The 6,544-nt window shown below is 37.4% G+C and overlaps 1 long non-coding RNA gene across 1 annotated transcript in view; it reads right to left on the reverse strand.

Moving 5' to 3' along the window:
* LOC138739465 (uncharacterized) overlaps nt 1–6,506 on the reverse strand; it is a 31,379-nt gene extending 24,873 nt beyond the window's left edge. Inside the window, exon 1 of the long non-coding RNA XR_011342275.1 lies at nt 6,421–6,506. This is a non-coding gene — a long non-coding RNA (uncharacterized lncRNA). The remainder of the gene's footprint in view (nt 1–6,420) is intronic.
* Nucleotides 6,507–6,544: the final 38 nt, after the last annotated feature.

The following is a 6,544-nucleotide window of genomic DNA, read 5'->3' on the forward strand; positions in this document are numbered from 1 at the left end:
TAAGTAGATATAAAGATAAAATGAAGACCAAGAGCAGTAAAAAAGCATAAAGTGATTAAAAAGAAAGTAAAGTAAATATGTAAATATGTAAGTAAATATGTAATTATGACTGTAGAGGTTTCTAGCAAGAATAAACCTTGATAGATGAAAATAACACATTTAGATTGATGTCAATATATGTGCTTCACAATGCCACAGAACTATTTAACTCATGAAGAACTAAGAAAAGCCGATTTCTTAATCAAATCTGAAAAAAAAATCTTGGTCATTATTCTGCAGGATTCCAGAAAAACGATGACTTTCAGAATTGTCCACGGCTGTATCATTACATTTTTACCAACTGGAAAAGGACAGATTTCATCAAAATTTCTATCACACTGGTTTCTAAATTGTCTTTCATAAATCTCACAATTAATGATAATTTAAAAAGTTACTGACAGATGTCAACCAAGAATAGAGAAACTCATTAGATGGAACAGCAAGGGCTTGAGAAAAGTGAGGTCAATAACTGGCATTGCCAAGACACATTGCAAGAAGTTAACCCCACCAACTGCCACATGTTGGAGATAGTCAGAGGGACATAAACATTGAAAAGAATACTCTGAGTAACCAGGTACAAGTCTCTTGCAACTTTTCTGGAAGTGGATTCTGTACTGTGTCTGTCTTATTTTTGAGAATCAGATTGCGCTGGTACAAATTTAATGTTTAACAGACAAGTTTCCCAGGAGTCACAATATAGGTGCAGATTTCATAATAAGAATAGAAAATAAAAGGAAAGCTAATGTGCTTTTACTAACCAATGAAGAGGAATTAAATGTGAACATAAAAAATAATTTCAGTTCGACAAATTACATTCTCTCTGCAGTGATATGATAAATTATGAGCACAATTTATTCATCTAGAGAAGTTGGAATGTGAACTACTAAAACTCAGCATTGGGAAGGGGAGGTTGAATTCAATGGCTTAGAAATGGGTCTGTTTAAAAGTGAACGTTTTAAGGTTAATATTGCATGGCATAGTTATACATGTATGTCTGGTGAAAACACTAAAGGAAACAAATACTCAAAAGAAAATTAGGATAGTATTGGATTTGAAGAGTGGTAAAATTGCATTAAAATCAGTGAACCCAGAGTTCTAGGAACATTTCAGAATTCAGCAAAAAAAGGACCAAGAGTTTGAATAAGAGAGGGAAAAGATAAATGGGGATAAACTTATAAATAACACAAGTGTGGACTGTTTAGATGCGACAAGTATATAAAAGGATTAGTGAAGATAAGTGTTGGCCCCTTATGGTTAGAAACTCAAAAATTTATAAAGAAAAACAAAGAAACATCAAACCAATTAAACAATTAATTTGATTCTGCCTTCATTAAAGAAAATAGAAAAAACTTCCAAGAAATGCGAGGAAACCAAAAGAATAAAAGTAAATTAATATCAGTGGGAAAAAAAAGTGCTGGAGAAATTAATGACAGTGAAAAATAATACATTTGCATTCCAGTGTACTAAAAGAGGTATCTGATGAAGTAAGAGTGCTTTGGTTAGCAGCTTCCATTGTTGAAACTAGATCACTGATAGCATTTAAAAAGTGTCCACATGAACATTTGAATTGTTTAGGCGTAGTGGACTATGCACTGGGTGATGGGTTTCCATGCTGTACAATTCTTTGAAAATGGAATAATGCTCCTGGAAAGTCACACAGGAATGCTGCTGCTTCCTTAGGTGTTTTAAAAAATGTTCTTCCCCCATCAGGGAGTGTGATCCTCAGTGTTATAGGGTGGAGTAGGGCAAATGGAATATCCTTAGATCAAAGTTTCCTCTTAACTTGGTCATACTCCTTCCTGCATTTCATTAAGCTGGCATTCAAGTCAGGAAAAAATAGCACAGGCTTATCATCATATACAATAGGGTCTCTTATTCTCTGGACTGCCTGCAGCAATATGTAAGATTTTTTCCCAGTCTTTATATTTAAGCAGGCGTATCAGGACGTCTCAGTCTCTAGTCTGTAGGTGGACAGGGTACAGAGCCCAATGTGCTCACTCGATTATCACGGGCTCAGTAAAATGCTCTTGTCCCATGATAGCTGGTATCCAGTTAGCAAAATAGTTCACAGGGTCATTTCCTTTGTAGCCTTCCCGAAGATTAACGACAAGTATGTTGTTGCGTTAACTGTAGTTTTCCAGTTGGTTGACTTTCTCGATTAAAGAGTCAATTTCCTTCCTCAACTTCATAAACCAAGCGCTCAGGTCTATCAACTGGTCCTCTGCCGCACCAACACGCTCCTCCGTCTCGGCTACACAGGATCTCATCTTATCGAGCATAGTTTTCAATCTAGAAATAGACTAATTCATTTCTGCAGTTTTAAAGTCAAGTTTACTGTAAAGGGTTTGATTACCTTTTCTTATATCTTGAAGGATAAGTGAGCCTCCTCCACTCAGATGTTCCTGTGTCACCACCATTGTATGAGCTTCTTGGCAGCCAGCCCCAGGAATAGTTTTCTCTGCAGATGTCGGAATTTGCTCAGAACTAGCTGAATCTACTTGTTTATTCTTTTGTCTCTAGTCCATACTGCAGCTGTCTGACCAAATTAAAAGTGGATTTGTGTGTTTTTAAAAGCTTTAAAATGAATTTGTTTGGAGAACCCCAGGCCAGCATCTTCCTAGCTTCGCTGCACCATGTGACCTATGATGGATGAAAACAGGTGGATAAAAACCAGACATAGTTTTTATGAGCTGCCATGGCTATAAGCTTAAAACTGTTGTCACTCTTGTTATATTAAAGATGTTCTCGATAACGTAAGTGATGACAATATTCTCAGCTTACATTTGGTAGACAGGTTTCAGCTTAAATCAATTTCTGCAGTAACAATTTTTGAAATGAGTGTTTTCAAAATTCATTGTTTCATTTAAAATTAGACATTTTTGGATGGTAATTCAAGTTTTCAGATAGAGCCCCAGTCTGGGCAAGATGTATATCTGACAAGTGCAAAGTTCACATAAGGTAGATGGTGCTGAACATTCAATGGTCAGCACTGGTGGGGGTGGGGGAAGTTAACTATGTCAGTGCTTTATCTTAGGTTTTGTTATTTTATTACAAAAGACATTTTCTCTTGCACGAAATTCCACAAAGAGTTCATAATACTTTGATATATGTATACATTTATTGTTGATGAAAAGGATTGTGAAATTTGTCAGCTTTAATGTGAATGGGATAAACAAAATGGTTAAAAGGAAAAGAGTCTTGACACACTTGAAAAAACTGCAAATTAATATTGTTTTTATACAATAAATCCATCTTACCACAAAGGAGAATAAGAAACTGAGAAGAGAATGCGTATCATCATCCTTTAATTCCAAAGATGGGGGTGGGGGGTGGGGGGAGATGTGTGTGGTGTGGCTATTTTGATAAATAAAAACACTCCGGTGATGATGGAGAAACTATTATTGATCCATCAAGCTGATATGTATTAGTTAATTGTCAGATTTACTCAGAACCATGGACACTTTTAAATTTATATGCACCTCACTATGACGATTAATCCATTATTCAGGATATTTTTCTCAAGGTATCAGGGGAACGACAAAACATACTTGTTGGGGGCAACTTTAATTTTTGCTTGGATCCTGTTCTGGATAAGTCAGCCTCGAAAGAATCCAAAATAAAAGCAGCCAAAACAATCTTAGTTTTAATGAAAGATTTAAATTTGACAGATGTGTGGAGGCAAATGCAAACCAGGGACTAGTTTTTCTATTCCTGCCCCATAACTCTCATACTAGGATTGTCCTTTTTCTGTTGTCAACACAGTTAATTCATAAAACATTAGAATCTGAATACTTATCTAGAACCCTGTTGGATCATTTACCTTTGACCCTGTCTATCTTGATGCCAGAAAAACCAACTAATTCATATAAATGACATTTGAACCCCACCCTTCTTCAAAAACCAGAGTTTTGTGTGTTTCTTGGGGACCAGATAAAGTTATTTTGTGAGACAAACTGTACCTCCTCTCCCAATAGTTTTATATAATGGGACATGCCAAAAGCTTATTAAGGGAACAAATAGTCTCATATACAAAAGGTACTAAGAAGAAATACATGGCAGAAATAGAAGAACTGGAAACAGAAATTTTGAATTTGGAAAATAAATTCCAACAGTCTGGTTCCAAGGAATTATGTCAATTGCTTTTAAACAAAAAGCTCAAATACATTACGCACTTAAAAATCCATTTTAAGAACTAAACAAAGATATTATGAACTGGAAGAGAAGACACACAAAGTCTTGTTCTGGCAACTGAGAACAGAAAAAAAGTTCAAGGACAATTAACACAATTCAAACTGAAATGAGTTCAATCTCATATAATTCAAAAGAAATTAATGACACATTTAAACAGTTGTATACAAATTTATATACATCTGAATTGCCAGAAGACCTGACTAAGATTGATGAATTTTTATCCACTCTCTCTGAAAACTGACAAGAACCTTGCTGAGTAGTAACCATTTACTTTTCAAGCACCAAAGCCTGGTGAAATTCATAAATGTTAAATTCTGAGCAGTGTGCAAGAATTGCACACCGATGAACTTGGAGGCTTGAGAAGTGAGATTGGACTGTGAATCAAAGAACTTTTCTAAAACTACATACACATTACATACACGTGCACTTAGAATTAGAAGGGGGTTAAGTTGAGTTAATAGTAATAAGATAAAGTTTGATCCTGTTTTCATGCTTAAAGATAATTAAAAGCAACTTTTGTTTAAGTAATTATTTTGTCTTGGTGAATTTCTATTGCTGCTGGGTTTTAGGGTCCTCTGGGCTCATACATTAGGCATACAATGGGGAAAATCAACTATTTTTGATCAGTGTTTTCTTATATTTGAGCTATTATTGATAATGGCACATGATGAAATGAGAAAATAAAAGTTGTATACAAATGAACACCAAATAGATGAAGGTGTAAGCACATGTCTAAGAATAGGATATGGGCCATTCTCTTAGCCAGAGACAAATGTAGAAAAAGGTACAACATTCACCAAAACCAACAGTAAGCAGATACTAAAAATGCAAGATCAACACCCCCAATCTATCTCGCAAGCACAATAAGTTTTAATGCTGGAGGAAAAGAGGAAAAAAAAGACACTCTTTCTGTGTTTTTTTAAAAATTCACATCATACAAAGTAATCAAAAAGCAAAACTGTGCCACTGAAAATATGAAATTGTCGTGGCTCACCAGGTTTAATCAAACCATCTTGGAAGGTTCCGAGTGGCATCATAACGTCACAATGCGATGACATCATTTGGAACGCATGGGATTATAAAAAGCTGTGTGTGACTGAGTAAACGACTTTTACTGAACTTCGACTCGACTACGTCTGATCATTTTGTCATTCTTCACTTCGCACTGCGACACAGTTGCTACACTGGTGACCCCAATGGGCCCAAACATATTTTAGACAATAGACAATAGGAGCTGGAGTAGGCCCTTCGGCCCGTCGAGCCAGCACCACCATTTTACAGATCATGGCTGATCACTACTATCAGTACCCCTTTCCAGCCTTATCCCCATAACCCTTAACTCCTTTGCCCACTAGAGTCTTATCTAACTCTCTTTTGAACATAATCAGCAAATCTGCCTCTACCACCCTCTGTGGCAGAGCATTCCACAGATTCACACTTCTCTGGGTAAAAAAAAATGTTTTCTCATCTCCGTCCTAAAGGGCCTACCCTGTATTCCTAAACTATGCCCTCTTTTGGACTCAATGTGAACAAATTGCCTGTCCTTTCGGACCACTCAACCTGAAGTTTGGTTCGGGAAGGCTGAGGCGCAACACCTCATCTTCCAAACGGGCACCCTCCAACCGGATGGCATTGATATCGACCTCTGGCTTTTGTTAAATCCCACTCTCTTCTTCCCGTCATCTCTTCATTCCCTGGCTCCTTTTGCACACACTTGATCGATTCTACCTCGTCCCTAATCATTGCCAATGAATACCTTTTGTTGGTCTGGATTCCTCCCCCCATTGTTTGAGTTCTGATTTTTTCCTTGAAGAAGGGCTCACACCTGAAACATCATCAATATATCTTGGACTCCTATAGAAGCTGTTTAGACCAGCTGAGTTCCTCCAGCATGTGTGTGTGTTTTTTTGCAATGATCTCTTCCACCCCACCCACGCTGCACACATTTGAAAGTTTACTCACTGGATATTTTCCAAGGGGATATCTAAATTACCAAACTCAGAAAACTGTGATGATAAAACTAGAGTCTATTTACTCTTCCTTCCCAGATATTTTGGGAATATTTTGCCCTGCTCATTGTCCTCCCACCGTTTCACACAGTTTCCCGAATGGAAAGGAGGCTCCAACGATTCTCAAAGACCCTAACGCTTCCTCCGAGTTCGGAGACAGAGAGCCGACAACTTCCTTCACCTGACCCCTGGGGGGGTTGGGTTTTGTTCCTTTTGCGGACGGTCGTCCTCAACAACAACAACCCGCAGACGGAAACCTGACGTCCCTCCCACGTGCCGCGATCAGGCCGGATGTGCAATGCAGT

This window comes from Narcine bancroftii, chromosome 7, assembly GCF_036971445.1.
Source record: "Narcine bancroftii isolate sNarBan1 chromosome 7, sNarBan1.hap1, whole genome shotgun sequence".
Taxonomy (NCBI): domain Eukaryota; kingdom Metazoa; phylum Chordata; class Chondrichthyes; order Torpediniformes; family Narcinidae; genus Narcine; species Narcine bancroftii.